The 22,727-nt window shown below is 41.3% G+C and overlaps 1 protein-coding gene across 2 annotated transcripts in view; it reads left to right on the top strand.

The window, feature by feature from the left end:
* Positions 1-10,547: 10,547 nt before the first annotated feature.
* The window catches only part of clcn5b (chloride channel, voltage-sensitive 5b), a 158,148-nt gene continuing 145,968 nt past the window's right edge, over positions 10,548-22,727 (top strand). Inside the window, exon 1 of one of the 2 annotated variants that reach the window (XM_043704689.1) lies at positions 10,548-10,922. The gene's annotated coding sequence lies outside the window, so the exon portion shown is untranslated. The remainder of the gene's footprint in view (positions 10,923-22,727) is intronic. The other variant, XM_043704687.1, reaches the window with a different exon arrangement.

The raw sequence follows: 22,727 nt of genomic DNA, 5'->3' as shown, positions 1-22,727 counted from the left end.
TGAATGGAATCTTTTAAGAGCTTGAGCAATGTGGATGTGGTAAGACATGTGGCAGAATTGGGTGACAATTGGGTAAGGATCATCCTGATGTTGGGAGCAGTTCACATTACCTTTCATATTTTCCATAAGTGACATGGTGAATTCTTGCTAGGTTGCAGCAAATTGCCATTTGACAAGGATTAAAGCTTGTTAAACATGTTGTTAATGCAACAACTCACCTCATTAATGTACAGTGAACCATATTATGGAATTACAACTAAACTTGATGTCAGGAAAATGTGACAAGGAAATTAGAGCAATCATCTGGTGGATTCAGCTCACTGCTTTTTCTGAATGACATCCATGTTGCCTACGGCCAAACTGCAGCCAGGGCATAATACCTGGGTATCAGCCAAGTATACCCATTGTCCACGGACATTGGCATCCAGCATCTGCCAATCCATCTCTGCCATTTTGGTACCTCTCTGATACTTTGGCCAATGATATCTGGACGCACAGACTGGTATTGCAGGTGCACAGGCAACTTGCAGTGAAAGACTGAAGTTGGGACCCAGTTCCATCTCACTGCCGCTCATTGCTCTCCTGGAGCTTATTCACTTAGCGGCTACCTGCATGCTCACTGAATTCCTGCCTTGCCTTGCCATTTCAATTAGTCACAAAAACAGGCAGCTGGTGGCATTAGGAGCAGTCCTCAATCTAGGGGGCAAACATTTTGTAAAATTGCAGATGTCCATGTGCCAGCAACTTACATGGTAAACACATTGCATGTGCAACAAACAGGTAGTCGTGTATCCAAATCTTAGGGGAGTAGTCTAAATGCCAGTTCCAACACAGGAAGTCAAGGTCAGCCTCCCAAGTTAGAAGAGGAAGGGAGAGAGAAGAGATAAAGAGAGAGAGAAAAAAGAAAAAGGGAGAGAGAATTAATACCAGAAGCATATAGACAGCAGTTAAGAAACACAAAGAAGGAATCAGGTCAGACTTATGTTGAGTTCGAAAGAATTAAACATAGTTTTTTTGATAGATGGGTGAGGGCCTTAAAAATAGATAAGACCTATGAGGCTCTGAGAGAGATTATTCTGCTGGAGGAGTTTAAAAACCCACTTCCACAGATTATAAGAACAGAAAGTACAAGAAGTGAGAAGAGCAGCAGAGATGGCAGACAAAATCCATTGGTGCCTAAGGCAAAACTTGCCTTATGGCAAGAATTCCATCCTGTGAGCGATGGAAATTTGGAGGAGGAGAAATCCTACAGTACAAAACAAAAAGTAGAGCACTAGTAATAATTTACCATGGATTAAAAAAGAAGTTCAAGAGAGAGGGAGGGAAGTAAAAGGCCTTAGGTGTTTCCACTGTAGTAAAGTGGGACACGTAAAGTCACAGTGCTGGTCATTAAAGAAAGGCACTCTGTGAAAAGATGTGGTAAAAGAGGCTAAGCCAATGGCATTAGTGAAAGTAGTAAAGGAAACCCAAAGAAAAGTCGAGGAGCTGCAAGAGAGTGCATAGCATGGGCAGGGACTGGGTATGAAGTTAGTGCTTGATCTCTATAAAGACTTCACCTCTTTGGGTAAAGGTTACTTAAAAAGAACAGGGGGAGAAGGAAAAGAAGTTATAATTTTGAGAGATACCAGATCTAATCAGTCTCTAATAGTAAGAGATGAACGTATTTGCACATTTTCTGACCTGTTACCCGAGACGGTGGTAATTTTTGGAACAGGTGGACAGAAATTTAGCATTCCTCTATGTAAGATCAGGTTGGAGTGCCAACTCAAGACTGGGGAAGTAAAGGTGGGAGTGATTGACAGACTGTCAGTTCCAGGAATATAATTTATTGTTGGGAACGAATTAGAAGGATTCACGGTAGGAGTGATACCCTTGTTGTGGAGAAGTCAAAGGGAGACCAGGGAACTAAGGAGTTAAAAGAAAAATACCCTGGAATTTTTCCAGACTGTGCAGTAACTATCATAAGTCACAGCACGAAGCAAAAACTAACGAGAAAGACGAAGGAGTTGAGGTTCAGTTAGCAGACACCCTGTTTGATGTAATGGTGCAGGAAAAATCTAAACAGGCAAAGGGTCGGACAGAAGTATTTAGTCCTGCAAGGCTCATGGACTTATAACAGAAAGACGAGGCAATAAAAGATATATATGTATGTATGTATAGATACATACGCAGAAAAGAAGTCAGAACGTGTTCCTGAGGGTTATTATCTGAAAGATAGAATCCTAAGACGGAAACAGAGACCATGGCAGGTTAGTACAGAGGAGAACTAGGCAGAAATGCACCAGATTGTGTTGCAGGTAGCATACAGACAGGAAGTGTTACAGGTAGCACATGAACTACCAGTGATGGAAGACTCAGACTAAGGTACAAAAGCATTTCTGTTGGCCTGGAATGCACAAGGATGTGGTTAACCTTTGCCATACATGTCATAATGCTAAATGGTAGATAAGCCACAGGCAGTAGTAAAACCAGCACATTTATTGCCAATTCCTGCATTCAAAGAACCTGTCACGTGGTTTATGATTGATTGTGCAGGTCCCCTCCCGAAAAGCAAAAATGGGAATCAGTACTTGCTAATCATAATGGATGTGTCGACCAGATTTCCAGAGGCAATTCCATTACAAAGTATTAAGGCAAAAACGGTGGTTGGGGAGTTCGTAGCTTTTTTCATGTGGTATGGGCTACCGAGAGAGATTCAATCAGACCAAGGGTCTAATTTCACTGCTAGGCTGTTTAAGGAAGTCATGGATAGCTTAGGCATACAGCACTTTAACTCAAGCTTTAGAAAGGTTGCATCAGACCCTGAAGACCATGTTAAGAGCATATTGTCAGGATTACCCGAATGATTGGGATAAAGATATCCCATTCATATTGTTTGCCATTAGAGATTCTGAGTTAATATCCAGACATGAGATGAGAGGGCCTTTGAAATTAATTAAAGAGAAATTGACAGGACCAAAGTTGGAGATCTCACACTTGGATTATGTGTCTGAGGTGAGGGTGAGATTAAATCGGGTAGGCGAGTTAACTAAACAGCACCTGAAGACGGCACAGCACAGATGAAGGAGGGGACAGATAAAAACGCTGAAATTTGGACATTTTCCCATGGGGATAATATATTAGTATTGTTATCAGTGGTAGGAGATCCCTTCAAAGCCAGGTTTAGTGATCCCTACCAAATTGATAAAAATTAAGTCAGATAAACTATCTGGTAAAGATGTTAGATAGGAAAAAAAACTGTATTGGGTATGTCATGTGAATATGTTGAAACCTTATTATAATACAGAGAGAGAACTGGAGAAACAGGTGTTAGTTACTGCCCTACAGAGTGAGGAATCAAATCCAGATGTCATGGACTTTGACGTACATCAAAATATTTTATACAATGAGGAACTCCTTGACAAGTGGGATAGGTTAGTGAACTATCTGTCTCAGGAGCAAAGAATGCAGTTGAAAGGTTTGCAGCAGTTAAGAGGACATGTGCAGAAATAGGATGGGGAGGACTCATGTTATTGTGCATGACATGGAAGTAGGGAATGCTATTCCAATAAAACAACACCCCTACAGGCTTAATCTTTTCAAAGCCACACCATTCCAGAAGGAGATGGATGCGATGCTCAACAAAGATATAATCGAACCGAGTCAGAGGGAGTGGAGTTCGCCAATCATGTTAGTTCCCAACTTGATGGGACTTAACGATTTTGTGTGGACAATCAGAAGGTCAATGCTGTCACAAAATCGGACTCATGCCAATACCAAGATTGGAGGACTGTATAGAGAAAGTTGAGTTTACTGCATGGTTATTGGCAGGTACCTTGATCAGAGGAAGCAAAAGAAATTTACCAAAAGTGATGCCTTTTGGAATTAAGAGCGCACCAGCCACATTCCAAAGACTCATGAACAGGGTTAACAAACTGTGCAGTTTATCTGGATAATGTAGTGATCTTTAGTGAATCATGGAAAGATCACATGGTACAGTTGGCAGAGCTCTTTGAACGATTCATAGAAGCAAAATTGGTAATAAACTTAAGAAAACAGAATTCGTGAACACAGAGGTGATATTCTTGGGACTTAACTTTGGTTATGGAAGGTTGACCCCAAGGAACGCAAAGACAAAGGCGATCGAGGAATTTCCATGACCAAATTCAAAGAAAGAGTTGCTTTGATTTTTGAGACTAAGCGAATTCTACCAAAGTTTGTTCCAAACTTTAGCAGCACCGTGGCACTGCTAACAGATTTATTAAAGAAGGACACAAAATGTCAGCAGACGGAACAATGGCAGGAGGCATTTGACAATTTAAAAGCAGTATTAACCACCACACTAGTTTTAGCTACACCAAATTTTTTGAAACCCTTCCAAGGTTGCAATCGATGCTAGCAATACAAGAGTTGGAGCTGTACTGCTACAGGAAGATGATGATGGAATTGAATGGCCAAATGGCTACTTTTCAAAGAAACTAAACACCGGCCAGAGAAAATAGTCTACCATCGAAAAGGAATTATTGTGTTTGGTAATGGCCTTACAACATTTTAATGTTTATATGACGAACAATGTGTCGGAGACAGCTGTGTATATGGACCACAGTCCTCTTACATTCTTGGAATGATTTAAAGATACAGCATAAGACTATTTTGTTGGAGTATTACATTACAGACTTTTAATTTACAAATTGTGCATGTTGCGGGTCATAAAGATGTGGTAGCAGATGCGTTATCATGGATTTAACAGATAAAGTGTAGATAAGATTAAACTGAAATCAATGTTATATTTATGTGAGCAGAAATTGATATGAACTTAGATTAATGTCCTATGTATTTTATTGTAATGGGATTAGGAATTAGAAAAAAGGAACCCATATTTTCATGGTTCATCTTTTCTTAAAGGGGAGGTGTTGTGAAGTTGAAGATGTGTACTGTACCTTTAACAGAGTAACTGTCATCAATAGAGTAACTGCCATTGAAAATAAACTGTCATTCAAAACACTCTCCATCAAAGGTACCTTTTTAATATGAAACATCTTTGCAGTAAAAGACAGAAGACAACCCAGGGAGATCTACACTCAAAAGAAGACAGATACTGGAGACAACACCCACTGTGAGGTTTTGAAATTAAGTTGATGTGATTGTAATATGAGTTTTTAGTGGAACAGTATATTGTTATAGAGCTGGAGGCAGATAACAAGCAGTTCAGAGAAAGGAGGCTTAGAGTTGTGAATAGTTGTTGTTTAATTTTCACTTTTAGAGTTAAGGAATAAATTGATATTAGTTTCTTTAAATAGTGGAATTTGGGAGTTGTCTGTCACTCATATTTTACCAGATTATGAGGTGAGTTTTCCTGGGTGTTTGGTTTAATTAGCAGAAGGGTTCACTGTCGTGTCATAACACTTTTGAGAAGGGAGAAGTACTATTGTGAAGGAGGGCAGCAGGATCTACAAGGTAGGGATATAGTCAAGTCACCAGCATCTTGTCAGACCATAGGCCTGCCCTCTCGTTAGACAGAGACAGCTGGTGGTGATTTAACCTGAGGGTCACCATACATCAGGCGAGGTTGAGAAGGAGAGTTCTTCGTGGTAATTTCAGCCGGTGATGGGAATTGAACCCATGCTCTTGGCATCATTCTGCTTTCAAATCAACTGTCCAACCAATTTAGCTAAATTGAATCCAATGGATGTAGTAAAGTACACCTGAGAAAGGTGTAATGTGACAGGGGTGGACATCCACAGTCAGGTTCCCATCAAGGGTACGTGGGGGGAGTTGGTGCAGGGGAAAAGTATAATCATAACAGGCATCGGAATGGTAGGCAGGTGTAGGTACAAATTGACAGTTTGAAACTTGGTAAAGTGTGAAGCCTGTGGCATTAATGCAGTAGGTTAGTAGGAAAGAGATGTGGATGTTTGGGGGCCCACTGAAATGTTCAGCTGGAAGCCACTGGAACAAGAGTGCTCAATATCACCTTCCATTATGATGTAAATGGAAAGTGTGCAATGGAAAAGAAAATGGCTGTGAACACACATACAGTTGGTCAGGTGAGTCAACCAATGAGGGGGCTGCAGAAACCACCAAACATGCAGCTTTGAAAGTGAAATAACACTGGGCACAGGCTGTCTACTCCCTTGTGAGATGGTAGTACCTGCACTGAAGTCAAGGTTCCCTGCTTCCTAACCCTGTCGCCATGACTTCGGTCCTGAGAATGAATGGCCAGGCTGATGGAGTACTGGTGTGTCCTCCTCTCCTACAGTCCCTGAGGCTGATGGACCTGGTTCTCCATGGCAGCTGCCAATGCCCTGATGCAGCTTCTGGGAAATGAGGGCCATTATATTCCAAAGCTGGTCTGCCGCTGCTGCTCCATCCTGTCCATTTAAAGTCCCAGACAGCTGACATACAGGGTCCTCTCTGCCTATGGCTGACCAGATGCCTGGTCTGCATCACCACCTACAAAATTCCCTCAAACCCACACACCAACCTGACTTCAAAATATATCACATATATTCACTACCATTCAGTCAATATCCTCAATTTCCCTAACAACATTGTGCATGCAACTAGACATGAACTGTAGTAGTTCAAGGCAATTGAGCACCTCCTTCTCAAGGGAAATTATGGATATGCAATAAATGCTGATTGAGCCAATGATGCCGACACTCCATGAATGAATTTTAAAAGTTGCCACCATTTGAACTAAACTTTCAATAATTGAATCTATTGCTTAGATGTCAAAAGACTTTAATAATTAAAGTTTGGGTTTTGGTATTTCTGGCAGCTTAAAGACACATCTTGTATAAGTATGTGCATGAACAAGAATCAGGAAGAATACAAGTTTTATTTTTGGCTTTGCTTCTAGACACATATGCAAGAAATGTGAAGCAGTTGTGTCAGGAAAAAAATGAAAATACAAGAAGCTTTTGTTTCACAGTTGAAAGCATTAAGTAAAATACATCTGAGCTCAGGATATTGTTTGGTAAGGATTTTATTTGTGTTATGCCGAGAGACCAGTGCTCTAAGGAGATGCAAACCAAATTTCCCCTCATTACTGACAGCTAACATACTGTCTGTGCTGGAATTGTTGCTTTGAAATCCAGAAGCATACATTCTAGCACAGCAATAATGCAGAAATCAGATTACAGTTCAATAGACAATAGGTGCAGGAATAGGCCATTCTGCCCTTCAAGCCTGCACCACCATTCAATATGATCATGGCTGATCATCCTTAATCAGTATCCTGTTCCTGCCTTATCTCCATAACCCTTGATTCCACTATCCTCGAGAGCTCTATCCAACTCTTTCTTAAATGAATCCAGAGACTGAGCCTCCACTGCCCTATGGGGTAGAGCATTCCACACAGCCACCACTCTCTGAGTGAAGACGCCATTCCAAGAATTGACCTTGTGAACCTACGCTGCACTCCCTCAATAGCCAGAATGTCTTTCCTCAAACGTGGAGACCAGAACTGCACACACTACTCCAGGAGTGGTCTCACCAGGGCCCTGTACAGCTGCAGAAGAACCTCTTTGCTTCTATACTCAATCCCTCTTGTTATGAAGGCCAGCATGCTATTAGCCTTCTTCACTACCTGCTTGTACCTACATGCTTACCTTCATTGACTGGCGTATAAGAACACCCAGATCTCTTTGCACTGCCTCTTTACCTAAATTGATTCCATTTAGGTAGTAATCCGCCTTCCTGTTCTTGCCGCCAAAGTGGATAACCATACATTTATCCACATTAAACTGCATCTGCCATGCATCTGACCACTCACCTAACCTGTCCAGGTCATCCTGTAATCTTCTAACATCCTCCTCACATTTCATCCTGCCACCCAGCTTAGTGTGCTCTGAAAGCTAGTGCTTCCAAATAAACCTGTTGGACCATAACCTGGTGTTGCTTGATTGTTAACTTTGTCCACCCCAGTCCAACACCAGCACCTCCAAGTCATTATTTGTGTGGTAATAGACTTAAAGGAGAAAGTGAGGACTGCAGATGCTGGAGATCAGAGCTGAAAATGTGTTGCTGGAAAAGCGCAGGTCAGGCAGCATCCAAGGAGCAGGAGAATCGACGTTTCGGGCATGAGCCCTTCTTCAGGAATTACCACCCAAATAATGACTTGGAGATGCTGGTGTTGGACTGGGGTGGACAAAGTTAACAATCAAGCAACACCAGGTTATTGTCCAACAGGTTTATTTGGAAGCAGTAGCTTTCAGAGTACCGGTCCTTCATCAGGTGGTTGTGTGCCAGTGTTTATGCGCCATCTGCAAGATGTACTGCACTAAGCCACTTCTGACAGTACTTTGCAAACCTGTGACATGAACCACGTGGAAGGAAAATAGCAGGCAGGGGAATATCATCACAAGTTCACTTTCAGGTCACTCCTCACACCCTGAAGAAGGAGCAGCGCTCTGAAAACTAGTGCTTCCAAATAAACCTGTTGGACTACAACCTGGTGTGTGATTTTTTAATTTCACCCAAATGATGGCATTGTAAGGCAGAAAATGAATGACAGTAAAAGGGCAAAAATTGATTTATATGGAGGTTTAAAAAGGATTGCCAATGACAGGAGGAAATGGTATAGTAATGGTATGAGGAGCTCTGAAGCAGGGTCACTGGTCTCAGAAGGCTAACTCTGCTTTCACTCCACAGATGTTGCCAGACCTGCTGAGTTTCTTCAGTAATTTTGGGTTTTGATTCAGATTCCAGCATTCAAAGTTCTTTGTTTTATTTCAGCAAAAGCAACTAATGCATGGAGCAATGAGTAATGCTGAATGCAAACCTCCCAAAGCTCCTTCAACACCACTGCAGAGTGGGCAGCAGTGTTTGTGCGCAAACTGCAAGATGTACTGCACTAAGCCACTTCTGACAGTACTTTCCAAATCTGTGACATGAACCACATGGAAGAAAACTGGCAGACATTACCACAAGTTCATTCCTAGGTCACACGTCACACAGACAGTGGTTTGTATGTAGAATGAATTTCCTGAGGAAGTGGTAGATACAGGTACAGTTACAACATTGAAAAGACATTTGGACAGGTGCATAAATAGCAAAGTTTTAGAGAAATATGGACCAAACAGAGGCAAATGGGATTAGTTCAGTTTTGGGAATCTTAGTTGATATAGCTGAGTTGGACTGAAGGATTTGTTTTTTGCTGTATGACCCCACCTTCACTACTTACTGAGGCAGGGAATTTCACACACTCAGAGAGAAAAATATAACTCTTTTCTCTGTCTTAAAATGGTAAACCTTAACTTTAAAAGTGTTCCCTGGACCCACCCTCCAGAATAAATATCCATTGCATGTCCACCTTGTCAAGGCCATATCAACTTCAATCAAATCTCATGAAAACTAGCCCAGCCTGTCTCTCTTTCCTTCTAAACATCCCACTCATCTTAAGTATCAGTCTATTTTTTAAAATACACTAGACTGCATTTTTCCACATCTGCTGAAGCTCTTCTAGAGGAGAGGAATAAACAATTGACTCAAATGAGAGTGTCCGCAGCATGTTCCTGTCTCTGTATGCTTTTCCCAGAGGCAGTATCCCGCACCAAGGGTTACCTGGTCGCCAATGACTTAATAGGAGAATTATCCTTACTGTTGAATCGATTACAATTTCCTTTTGGCTAACAAGCCCCTGGAAATTGAGCAATGATGATCCATAGTCTGAGTTGTGATCCATATGAGACCTTTTATTAAGGCATTTGTACGTTATAGTGCTCCTTGTAAGAGCATACATCATTTTATTTTGAGATTTTGGACTAAAATTGAGAAAACTGGACACTGCTTTTAAAAGGGAAGAGTGAAGGAGTTGTTTGAAACTTAGAAAAATAAATGGAACCGAAGGGTCTGTTTCCATGCTGTACATCTCTATGACTATGACTCTATGAAGCTAACTGATGAACATGCGACAATGGGCAGCATCCTATAAACCCCTAAATGACATGGACTCTAGCGAGAAATTGCATACAATTGCACGAGACATCAAGTGAGGTTTTTCTTCACATTCGGAGCAACAGGTTGCATATTCCAACAGAGTTCCAGATGTTGAAGTGGTTTCTCATTAGGGTGCATTTTCCTCAGCTTTGGCGGATATGGGGTAATTAGAGACAGAGACTGAAAAATCCTGCCGGATCGTGTTGTGCAAAGGGCGGACATCCAGTTTCCCAAGACGGGTAATGGAGACTACAAAACCAGATCCTGCCAGATACAGCTGAATAGCCTCCTGCTCCTCCTAGTTCTTGTCTTCTTACTGAGCATGTACAAAAGGAGCATATCAGCTCTGTAAAAGTACCAATGAAAATAACGTGTTATGATGTTCAATTGTTTAGATATCACATCTTCCATTAATAGTGCTCACTTGCTGTGTCCAATAGCTTTGACAATGTTCTTTTAAAAAAATGATTTTATAATCGTTAATATTTTTCTAACGGAAATACAAACAAATAAAATGCTGGACGTTGAACTAGAAATTTGAAGAACACGAATGTAAATGTCGATCATACGTTCCCACATTGTGTCTCTTGCCTTTTGTACCCATCTATTCACCCCCACCCAGGATGTACTGCTGCTCTCGCTGGACTAGGCCCGGTTTCCATGGTGACTGCGGGGCCCGCTATCACTTCCGGGGGTGTTGGCGAAGAAGTCTCAGTGAAGGTTGTGATGTGTCGGAGCTTTAAGCGCGTGGGCGGCAGTGTGGGCTACAGGCTGGCCCTGTACTGCCCTATTGGCCTCTGCTATGTTGCTGCTGCTGCGGCCGAGGACAAGTCCGCTCTGATCACGGGATAGAGCCGGGGGAGGAGCACAGGGACTGGCGCAGGCCTCCAGCTGTCAGGTCGGTGACTCACTTTGTCTCCAGTCACTTCCTCTTCGATCATACTCCTGTAAATTTCATCTTGTTTTCACGAGTTTATCTCCAATGGACCGCTCTGAGTTTGGTACTGCATTTGATCAGTTTTATCCGTGGTATCTGTGACAAGTTCCATTTTCGTTGTATACACGCGTTAGGATATTGAACTGTTACAGTTTCGCCCTCTTCTATCGAATATCGTCTTGGACTTTCAGAATTACATTTTCATCCAAAACCAGATCTTGTATAAAGTATTCCTAAGAAAATAGATGCGAGTTTATCCTGCTAGTGAAGTGATTTGGCAAGGATTTGTCACATGATTATTTAAAAAAAAAGGTTAATGGACAACTTGTTCACCGGTTAAGATTGTGTTCCTGAAGGCAGTGCCTCTGTATGCTTGGTCTCTGATAACATTAATGTGGGGATTACAGGATCATTTAGTTCCAGGTTATTTCTCAATAATTTCACAATGGATTTGCTGTACATTCATTAACTCGTTCTAGGTTTGATAGCTGCTCAGATGGGACCCTCCAGCCCCAAGAGATCAATGTAGATTTCACCAGCTTCTTCATTTTCCCTCCCCCCATCTTGTCCCAGATCCAACCTTCCAACTCAGCACTGCCGTCTTGAACTGTCCAACTTGTCTATCTTCCTTCCCATCTATCCTCTCCTCTCTGACCTATGACCTTCACCCCCACCTTCATCTATCTATCACATTCCCAGCTACTCCCCACCCCCAATTGTCTCTCAGCCCCCTTGGGCTACCTCCTCATTCCCGATGAAGAGCATATGCTCGAAACGTCGACTCTCATGATCCTCAGTTGCTGCCTGACTGGCTGTGCTTTATCAGCACCACACTTTTCGAGCTACCTAGATAAATACTTCTGCCTGATTCTGTGTACTTTTGAGTCATACAGACTGAATAATGTATTTGATTTTCTTGGGAGTGCAAAGTTGACCAAAAAGCTGGGATCTTGGCATATTAACGTTAAGAAATGAAACATCAGGTTATTGCTTTTGATCTAGATATCTCACTTCGGAAACACTATTCGGGTAAGTTATCAAAATGCATTACTGTTTTCACTGTAGTCATTTGGATCATAGAAAATTTTGATTGAACAATGACACATAATCTAATGAATACTTGCACACAGACTTTTTAACCTGTATCTCAAAAAATGCAACTCGTTTCTTCCACATTGTCGCCTTGTGAAAGATTTGGGAATATAGCTTTCCAAGGTTTAGCCTTGGATGACTAATGTACCAGTAAATAAGCATTAATATGTGAAAGTAACTTTCACTTCAAACTTAGATCTTTCAGTTCCTGATTTTTAAAATTACAAAATTGACAATATCAGAAACTATCAGAACATGTTCTAGATATTTTCTAAATGGCCTGTTTAGGTCGTACACATCTTGAGTAGGTGGGACTTTAACCTGGGACTCCTGGCTTAGAGGTAAGGATATTACCATTGCACCATAACAGCCCCTTAAGAACAGACTCTGGTTCAAAGCAGTGAATTGGTTGCAAACAGTCTGCAATGTTTATTTTAAATTGGCTTTGTATTTTGATCATAATGAAAAGATTAGTCAATGTTTTTTGATGTTTCTCTGCATTAAGATCAATAATCAATAAAATTATGTAGGGGAGAAAACAAGTTTTGTTAATGTGTGGTAAGAGATCTAAAAACTGCTTTAGCTAATGTTTAAGTTTGAGTCACTGGCTGTGAAGTTTAAAAGAAAAGCTTGTGTGGCCTGTTAAAGAACATTCCTGAAGTGCCTGGCAAATTATGCACACACCCATATTGCTCAGGTACTTGGTAATTATACTGTTGTTCTTTGGATAAAAAAATTGTATGAATTTATAGCAACTCAGCTAGTCTCACTCTTTTGCCCTTTCACCAGAATGTGAGATGTTTTCTCCCCCAGGTGCTTATCCAGATCCACTTTAAAAGCGATAATAGAATTGGCCTCCAACCTGTTCTCAGGAAGTATCTTCTAAATCCTAATTTCACACTATATAAGAAAGTTCTCCCCTGTTGCCATTGACTCTTTTGTCACTCATTTTAAATTGGTGTCCTCTGGTTCTTGACCTTTCAACCAATTGAAACAATTTCTCTCTCCACTGTCTACATGCGAATTTGTTTTGAACACTGTAATTAAATCTCCTGTCAACTTCCTCAGCAGTAAGGGGAATATCTTCAGTTTCTCCAATCAGTCCACTTAACTAAAATCCTAGGGACCATGTTCAGAAATCTTTACTGGCCACTTTTCAAAGCCTTTCATTCCTTCCTGAAATAGTATGTCCAGAATTAAACACAATATTCCAGTTAAGTCTGAGCCATTTTTCATAAATATAAACAATCTGCATGTTTTGTAGTTCATGCCTCGATTGGTAAAGCTCAGGATCAGGGACACCTTTTTAACAATCTTGTCAAACTTCCATGCAACTTTCAATGATTGTCATATGCCAGAAGCAAAAAAATTTCTGAAATAAAAGGACAAGCGTAGAAAATAGTTAATTTGTGACACTAGTTTTATAAAATATATCAAAATGGGATTTGTCAAATAACTCATTGGTTCTGTATTTATATCGTCACTTCACCTGTTGAGGAACTTCAGAGCATTGTGGCTTAAGAAATAAGATCAGGAGTCAACCATATGACCCTTACACTGTGCCATTCACTGCAATCTTGGCTAATCTGCCTCAACTACACTTTTCTCGCACTCTACATGTGCCTTGATTTTCTTGGAGATTAAATATCTATTTTATTTTAGCCTTAAATACAATCCAAAATGGAGCATGTGAAATCTTATGGGAGTGGGAATTCAAAACACACAATGTTTAAAAAAATTCTCAACTCAGTCCTAAATGATCGTCCCCTTATCCGAAGGCTGTGCCCCTCTAATTTCGAGTCCCAGCTATGAACAGCAACTTCTCTGTGCCTACCATGTCAAATTCCCTCAGATGTTTCAGTGAGGTCATCCCTGGTTCTTCTAAATTCCAGAAAGTGTAGGCTCATTTTTCATACAGCCTCTTGTCATCGCACAACTCTTCTTCACGGAAACAATCTGATGAATATTCATAATATTGCTTTCTGTCCTTTCTTAAATGTTGAGATTGGGACTGCACATTGTACTTCAGGTGTGATCTCATCCAAGTCATTTATAAATTCAGCAAGATTTCTTGATTAGAAGGGGCTGCAGTATGAGAATAATGGCCAACATACCTTTTGCCTTCATTGCTTGTTGTACCTCCATGCTAAATTTCAACACTCCTTGTGTAAGCACACCCACATCTCTCTGAATCTCAACATTTGATGAGCTTCTCACATCTTGTAAAAATATTCTGTTTTTCTACCGAACTGAATAGCTTCCAATTTCCCCACTTTATACTCCACCTGCCAAGTTCCTGCTCAACGACTTAGCTTGTCTCTATCTTTTTGCAACCTCCTTGTGTCATAGTGTCATACAGGACGGAAACAGACCTTTCAGTCCAACTTTTCTGTGCCAACTAGATGTTCCAATCTGACCTAGTCCCATTTTCCAGCATTTGGCCCATATCCCTTTAAACCCTTCCTATTCATGAGATTAAATATCTATTTTATTTTATTTTATTTTATTTTAACAAAATAGATATTAATGGGTATCCTGCTCTCATTTTTATATTCCTATTTAACCTTGTATCATCACCAAACTTGGAATTGTTACTCTTGGCCTCCTTTCATAAATCATTAATATAAATGAACATGTGGCGGCACGGTGGCACAGTGGTTAGCACTGCTGCCTCACAGCGCCGGAGACCCGGGTTCAATTCCCGCCTCAGACGACTGACTGTGTGGAGTTTGCATGTTCTCCCCGTGTCTGCGTGGGTTTCCTCCGGGTGCTCCGGTTTCCTCCCACAGTCCAAAGATGTGCAGGTTAGGTAAGGGGTAAATGTAGGGGTATGGGTGGGTTGCGCTTCGGCGGGTCGGTGTGGACTTGTTGGGCCGACGGGCCTGTTTCCACACTGTAATGTACTCTATATCTGAGGCCCTGGCACTCATCCTTGAGATTCGCCACCAGTTGCGGTTGCTAACTTGAAAATGTTCCATTTACCCCAATGTTTTGCTTTCTGCTATTAAATATTCCTACATCCATGCTAATATTTACCCCCAGGACTATAAATAGATCATTATCCTTTGTGTGCCATCTTATTAGGTGGAAATTCAAGTAAGTTTAAAACAATTGGCTCCCCTGTATCAACCCTCTAATAACACCCTTAAAAAGCTAAAAATCTTGAACCTTCTTTCTTTTTCATAAAATCATGCTAACGCTGTCTGATCTTGCTAAACGTTTATAACTGCATTGTTAAGACTTTACAACAGAATCTAGAATTTTCCCAATAACTGATGTCAGGTGAATTAGCTTGTAAGGTCCTGTTTTCTCTCTCCTTTCTTTCTTGAACACCAGAGTTAGGAACACCAATTTATAATCTGCTGGGACCATTCTAGAATCTAGGGAATTTTGAAAATCATAAACAATGTGTTCACTTTGCCAGCAACTACCTTTTTTAGAATCCTGGAATGTAGGCTAGCAGGTTCTGGGGGTTTGTCAGTTTTCAAACAATTATGTTTTTTGTAATACTTTTTGCTGATTGTTATCTAAGTTCCTTCAAACTATTAGTCCCTTGTGTGCTGCGTATCCCTACTATGTAATTTGCATCTTCTAATGTGAAGATAGACATACAATATTTGTTCAACATCTCTGCCATTTCCTCATTCCTGATGATGATTTGCCCTGTCTCTGCCTTTTAAGGAATTAATGTTTCTTTCAGACTGCCTTCTCCAATGCAAGCCTGCTTTGTTTCTGCCCTTCCCTATAAATGAATTTAGTCTCAAAATAAAAGAAAACATTAAGTGGTTCTTATAGTGTTGTGCATGTATGCTTTTCTGGATCTTGTATTTACTTAGAAATTGTTACTTAAAAACAATATTTGCTGCCAGTTGTGCATTGCTACTGGAATTTTAATGAAGTGTAATAGTCATAGAGTCATTGAGACGACAGCACAGGGAAAGGTCCTTTGGCCCATCATGTCGGCACTGGTCAAAAATAAGAACCTAACTAGCCTAATCCCAAATAGTAGCAGTGTGAAAAATACTAGGCACCTTCTTAGTAAAATTTTGTCAAAGCAATGTCTAGGTGAATTTTTGTCCTATGCTAACTCAAATTATGAGGAAACAGTGCAATTACATATTCAAAAGTTCTGCATGAGGAAGGAATGTTCAGGTGTAAAACATGAATATGAAGTGCTGGTGGGTATAGCTGTCTTGATGAAAGTAGTGATTGGAGGAATTTGAATAAATAACTAAGAATATCTCTATTACATAGGAAACACATATTGTAAGTGAAAGGTTTAAGTGCTGGGGCTCAGTGGAAGTGGTGGCAAATTTAAATCCTGCAAAAATATTTGGGATACAAAGTTGGCTGAATGACAAGAAACAGGAATGGTGAATAGCTCAGAATAGTTAGAATTGGAGAAATGTTTATCCTGGGCTGTTGCTTGTTGTATACTCGTGCTCTACTTTTGGGTGTGCAGGACATAATTTGAAGATGATGCAAAACCTGAAAATATTATAAGCAATGAGGAAGATAATGACTTCTCGAGCACATAGCTAGTGGAATGATTGGACAGATAGAGTCAGAGAGACGTACAGCACGGAAACAGACCCTTCAGTCCAACTTGTCTATGCTGACCAAATATCCTAAACAAATCTAGTCCCATTTGCTAGCATTTTGCCCTTCCTATATACCCGTCTGGATGCCTTTTAAATGTTGTAATTGTACCAGCCTCCACCACTTCCTCTGGCAGCTCATTTCATACATGCACCACCCTCTATGTGGCAAAAGATGCCTGTTAGGCCCCTTTTAAATATTTTCCCTCTCACCTTAAACCTATGCCCACTAGTTTTGAATCCCCCCACCCTGGGGATTCAGGGTGTTTATCCTATCCATGCCCCTCATGATTTTATAAACCTCTTACCCCTCAGCCTCTGTTCCAGAGAAAATAGTCCCAGTCTATTCAGCCTCTCCCTATAGCTGAAATCCTCCAACCTTGGCAACATCCTTGTAAATCTTTTCTGAACTCTTTCAAGTTTCACAACATCCTTCTGACAGGATGGAGACCAGAATTTCACGCAATATTCCAAAAGTATCATAACCAATGTTCTATACAGCAGCAACATGACCTCCCAACTCATATACTCAATGCTATGACCAATAAAGGCAAGCACACCAAATGTCTTCTTCACTATCCTATCTACCTGCTCCACTTTCCAGGAATTAAGAGCCTGCACTCCAAGGTCTCTTTGTTCAGCAACACTCCCTAGGATCTTTCCATTAAGTAGTGGATAAAATGTAATGGATGAAATTTAATCAAAGAAGAGTGAAGTGGTATGTGTAAAGGATGAGGTGATATACAATAAAGGATACAGTTCTAAAGGTTTGCAGAAGCAGCAGGATATGATATACGTGCCAAAAAATTTGAAGATGGCAGGGTAGGTTCTTCTACAGCTTTACAAGCTCGTTATTAAAAAAAAGATACTGTACAAACAAGGAAAATCTGGTAAATCTTTATGAAACCACTGGATTGGCATCAGCTGGAGTATTGTATTCTGAATACTGACTGAGATGGAATTCAAGAGTATGCTGGAGAGATTTACAAAATGGTTCCAAAGAAGAAAAATTTCATTTATGCAGATAGTCTGGCTGTACTGATGAATATATTATGCTGATGAACTCCGGGCATGTATGGGAGCATGGGACTGGGACTTAGTCACAGAGTCACAGAGATGTACAGCATGGAAACCGACCCTTCGGTCCAACTTGTCAATGCCGACCAGATATCCCAACCTAATCTAGTCCCATTTGCCAGCACCTAGCCCATATCCCTCTACACTTCCTATTCATATACTCATCCAGATGCCTTTTAAATGCTGTAATTGTACTAGTCTCCACCACTACTGCTGGCAGCTCATTCAATAAACGCACCACCCTCTGTGTGAAAAAGTTTCCCCTTGCATTCCTTTTTATATCTTTTCCCTCTCACCTTAAACCTATGCCCTCTAGTCCAGGACTCCTCCACTCCAGGGAAAAGGCTTTGTCTATTTATCCTATCCATGTCCTCATAATTTTGTAAACCTTTATAAGGTCACCTCTTAGCCTCCAACGCTCCAGGAAAAACAGTCCAAGCCTATTCAGCCTTTCTCTATAGCACAAGCCCCGGCAACATCCATGTAAATCTTTTTCTGAACCCTTTCAAGTTTCACACCATCCTTCCCATACGAAAGAGACAAGAACTGCATGCAATATCCCAAAAGTGGTCTAACCAATGACCTGTACAGCCGGAACATAACCTCCCAACTCCTATACTCAATACTCTGACCAATAAAGGAAAGCATACCAAATGCCTTCTTCACTATTCTAACTACCTGCGACTCTTCTTTCAAGGGGCTATGAGCCTGCACTCCAAGGTCTCTTTGTTCAGCAACACTCCCTAAGACTTTACCATTAAGTGTATAAATCCTACTAAGATTTGCTTTCTCAAAATGCGGCACTTCGTATTGATCTAAATTAAACTCCATCTGCCACTCCTCAGCCCATTGGTCCATCTGATCAAGATCCTGTTGTACTCTGAGGTAACTTTCTTCGCTGTCCACTACACTTACAATTTTGGTGTAATCTGCAAACTTCCTAACTGTACTTCCTATATTCATATCCAAATCATTTATGTAAATGATGAAAAGTAGTGGACCCAGCACAGATCCTTGTGGCACTCCACTGGCCACAGGACTCCACCCTCTGTCTGCTACCTTCGAGCCAGTTCTGTATCCAAATGGCCAGTTCTTCCTGTATTCCATGAGATTTAACCTTGCTAACCACTCTCCCATGGGAAACCTTGTTGAACGCCTTACTGAATCCACATAGATCACGTCCACTGCTCTGCCTTCATCAATCCTCTTTATTACTTTTTCAAAAATCTCAATCAAGTTTGTGAGACATGATTTCCCACTCACAAAGCCATGCTGACTATCCGTAAACAGTTCTTGCCTTTCCAAATACATGTAAATCCTGCCCCTCAGGATTCTCTCCAACAACATGCCCACCACCGACGTCAGGCTCACCGTCTAGAATTCCCTCGCTTGGCCTTGCCACCTTTTTTAAATAATGGTACCACATTAGCCAACCTCACCTTCTGGTACCTCTGGTACATTCTTATACAAATATCTCAGCAAGGGGCCCAGAAATCACTTCTCTAGCTTCCCACAGAATCCTGGGAATTTATCCATCTTTATGCATTTCAAGACATCCAGCACTTGCTCCTCTGTGATATTGACATTTTTTAAAGATGTCACCATCTATTTCCCCACATTCTATATCTTCTATGTCCTTCTCCACAGTAAACACTGTTGCAAAATATTTGTTTAGTATCCCCCATCTCCTGTGGCTTCACACAAAGGCTGCCTTGCTGATGTTTGAGGGACCCTGTTCGCTCCCTCGTTATCTTTTTGTCATTTAATGTATTTGTAAAAATCCTTTGGATTCTCCTTTAGCCTACTTGCCAAAGCTATCACATGTCCCCTTTTTACCCTCCTGATTTCTCTCTGAAGGATACTCCTACTGCTTTTATACTCTTCTAAGGATTCACTCGGTCTCTCCCATCTATACCTTACATATGCTTTCTTCTTTTTCTTAACCAAACCCTCAATTTCTCTAGTCATCCAGCATTCCCTACACCTACCAGCCTTTCCTTTCACCCTAACAGGAATATACTGTCTCTGGATTCTCATTATCTCATTTCTGAAGGCTTCCCATTTTCCAGCAATCCCTTTACCTGCGAACATCTGCTCCAAATCAGCTTTTGAAGCTTTTAATACCCCCTGGTGCTCACCTTCCACCCTACCAACCTTCGCATAAACCAAATCATCCGACGACATTTCCGCCACCTCCAAACGGACCTCACCACCAGAGATATATTTCCGTCCCCACCTCTTTCCGCAAAGACCATTTCCTCCGTGACTACCTGGTCAGGTCCACACCACCCCCCCCTCCCCTCCCCTCCCGCCCCAACGACCCACCCTCCCGTCCTGGCACCTTCCCCTGCCTTCTTGCAGAGCACTTTAGGGAACATCTCTGGGACACCCGCACCAATCAACCACACCGCCCTGTGGCCCAACTTTTCAACTCCCCCTCCCACTCTGCCAAGGACATGGAGGTCCTGGGCCTCCTTCACCACTGCTCCCTCACCACCAGACGCCTGGAGGAAGAATGCCTCATCTTCCGCCTCAGAACACTTCAACCCCAGGGCATCAATGTGGACTTCACCAGTTTCCTCATTTCCCCTTCCCCCATCTCACCCCAGCTCCAAACTTCCAGCTCAGCACTGTCCCTATGACTTGCCCTACCTGCCTATCTTCCTTTCCACCTATCCACTCCACCCTCCTCTCTGACCTATCACCTGCATCCCCACCCCCATTCACCTATTGTACTCTATGCTACTTTCTCCCCACCCTCACCCTCCTCTCATTTATCTCTCCACCCTTCAGGCACTCTGCCTGTATTCCCTATCATAACCATCCTATTATTTTTACAGATAATTGAAATCTCTTTACAAATTTGTTTCTCAATTTCCCGCTGACTATTAGGGCATCTGTAATACAATTCCAATAAGGTGATTATCCCTTTGTTATTTCTCAATTCCACCCAAATAACTTCCCTGGATGTATTTCCAGGAATATCCTCCCTAAGCATAGCTGTAATGCTATCCCTTATCAAAAATGCCACTCTTCCTTCTCTCTTGCCTCCTTTTCTATCCTTCCTGCAGTATTTGTATCCTGGAACATTAAGCTGCCAGTCCTGTCCATCCATGAGCCATATTTCTGTAATTACTATGATATCCCAGTCCCATGTTCCTAACCATGCCCTGAGTTCATCTGCCTTTCCTGTTAGGCCTCTTGCATTGAAATAAATGCAGTTTCATTTATTAGTCCTACCTTGTTCTCTGCTTTGTTCCTGCCAGCCCTGACTGACTCACTTCTTTTCTCAACTGTACCAGTCTCAGATTGATCTCTTTCCTCACTATTTCCCTCAGGCCGACCACCCCACCTTACTAGTTTAAATCCTTCCAAGCAGCTCTAGCAAATCTCACTGCCATTATATTAGTCCCCTTCCAATTTAGGTACAATCTGTCCTTCTTGTACAGATCACTTCCACCCCAGAAGAGATTCCAAGTGATCCAAAAATGTGAATCCTTCTCTCATACACCAGCTCCTCAGCCACCCATTCTTCTGGTCTATCCTCCTATTCCTATCCTCACTAGCTCATAGCACTGGGAGTACTGCCCTCGAGAACCTCCTTTTAAAATTCCTGCCAAACTTTCCATATTCACTGTTCAGAATCTTGATCTTTTCCCTTCCTATGTCGTTGGTACCAATATGTACAATGACTTCCTGCTGGTCCATCTCCCCTTTGACAACATTCTGTACCCTCTTTGAGATATCCTTGATCCTGGCACCAGGAAGGCTACACACCATTCTGATTTTTCATTGCTGACCGCAGAAACGTCTATCTGTGCCTCTGACTAGAGGCTAATGCAATCACTCGCTTGGAACCCAACGTTTCTCTCATTACGTTAGAGCTTGTTTTGATACCAGAAACAAGGCTGTTGTTCATGCTACATTTCCCTGAAAGTCCATCACCCCCCTACATTTTCCAAAACAGCTGAAATGGGAGTAGCCACAGAAGAATACTACCTGCCTACGTTCCTACCATTCTTGGCTTTAATCCATCTACCTGACTGTATCAGCGGCTTTTCTCCCTTCCTACAACTGCCATCCATCACACCCCCTTGCTTGTGTAAATTCCTCATTGCCTCTAACTGTTGCTCCAACTGACCCATTCGATATGACAGGATTTGCAACCAATCCCATTTATTGCAAATATAATCCTCAGTAACCCATAAACTCTCTCAAAACTCCCACATCCACCAGGAAGAGCATATCATTCTACCAAAGGCCATTTTACTCCTTCCAATCTACAGACCAAGAAAATAACACCGTCTGATTTCTCTACATAACACTGCTCCAAGCTAAATTAATACTTATGATTTATATTTTTAAAATTTAATCAAGACATCCCAATAAAAACATGTAATCAGGAAAGAATCCTCTCTGCTCATTATTGTAGGTTTACAGCAAGGCTATACTTAAAATTATTCACTTATCTGTTTCTGTGCTGTGGCCTCTCCCAAACAGGTTCCTCCAAGATCAGTTGTGAATTTTGCTATTTAAGTTTTCCTAGACACAGTCCGATGTGCGGCGATACATGAATTCAAACAGCAAAGGCAGTAACTGCGCAGATTCACTGCTGTGTCAGTTAGCAGTGCAGATTTCTCCCTCTCCCTATTACAAAAATGTGGCTGAAGGAAGGACATGACTGGCATCTCAGTGTTCTAGGTTTTCGATATTATAAGAAGGATAGGAAGAGAGGTAAGAAATGAGGGTGTGTGGCATTTTTGATTAAGGAAAACATTAATAGTGTAATTAGGGAAGTTATTTCTGAGGAATTATTTAGTGAAAATATATGGATTGAAATTAGAAATAAGAAAGGGATGATCACCTTGATGGGATTGTACTATAGCTTCCCCCCCACCCCCAGTAATCTTGAGAAGCAAATGTGTAGAGTGATCTCAGATGTACGTGAGAATAATGAGGTTGTAATAGTAGGTGATTTTAATTTTCCAAATATTGATTGGGACTGCCATTGTGTTAAAAGTTAAACAAATTCTTCACCATAAGTGTGTTCAAGAAAACTTTGTTTGTGTTGAGTCTCAGAGAATGAGAGAGATATTAAATGA

Source organism: Chiloscyllium plagiosum, chromosome 15 (genome assembly GCF_004010195.1).
Source record: "Chiloscyllium plagiosum isolate BGI_BamShark_2017 chromosome 15, ASM401019v2, whole genome shotgun sequence".
Classification (NCBI taxonomy): domain Eukaryota; kingdom Metazoa; phylum Chordata; class Chondrichthyes; order Orectolobiformes; family Hemiscylliidae; genus Chiloscyllium; species Chiloscyllium plagiosum.
Note: the sequence above shows the minus strand (reverse complement) of the source record. Positions and strands in the feature narration are given on the sequence as shown.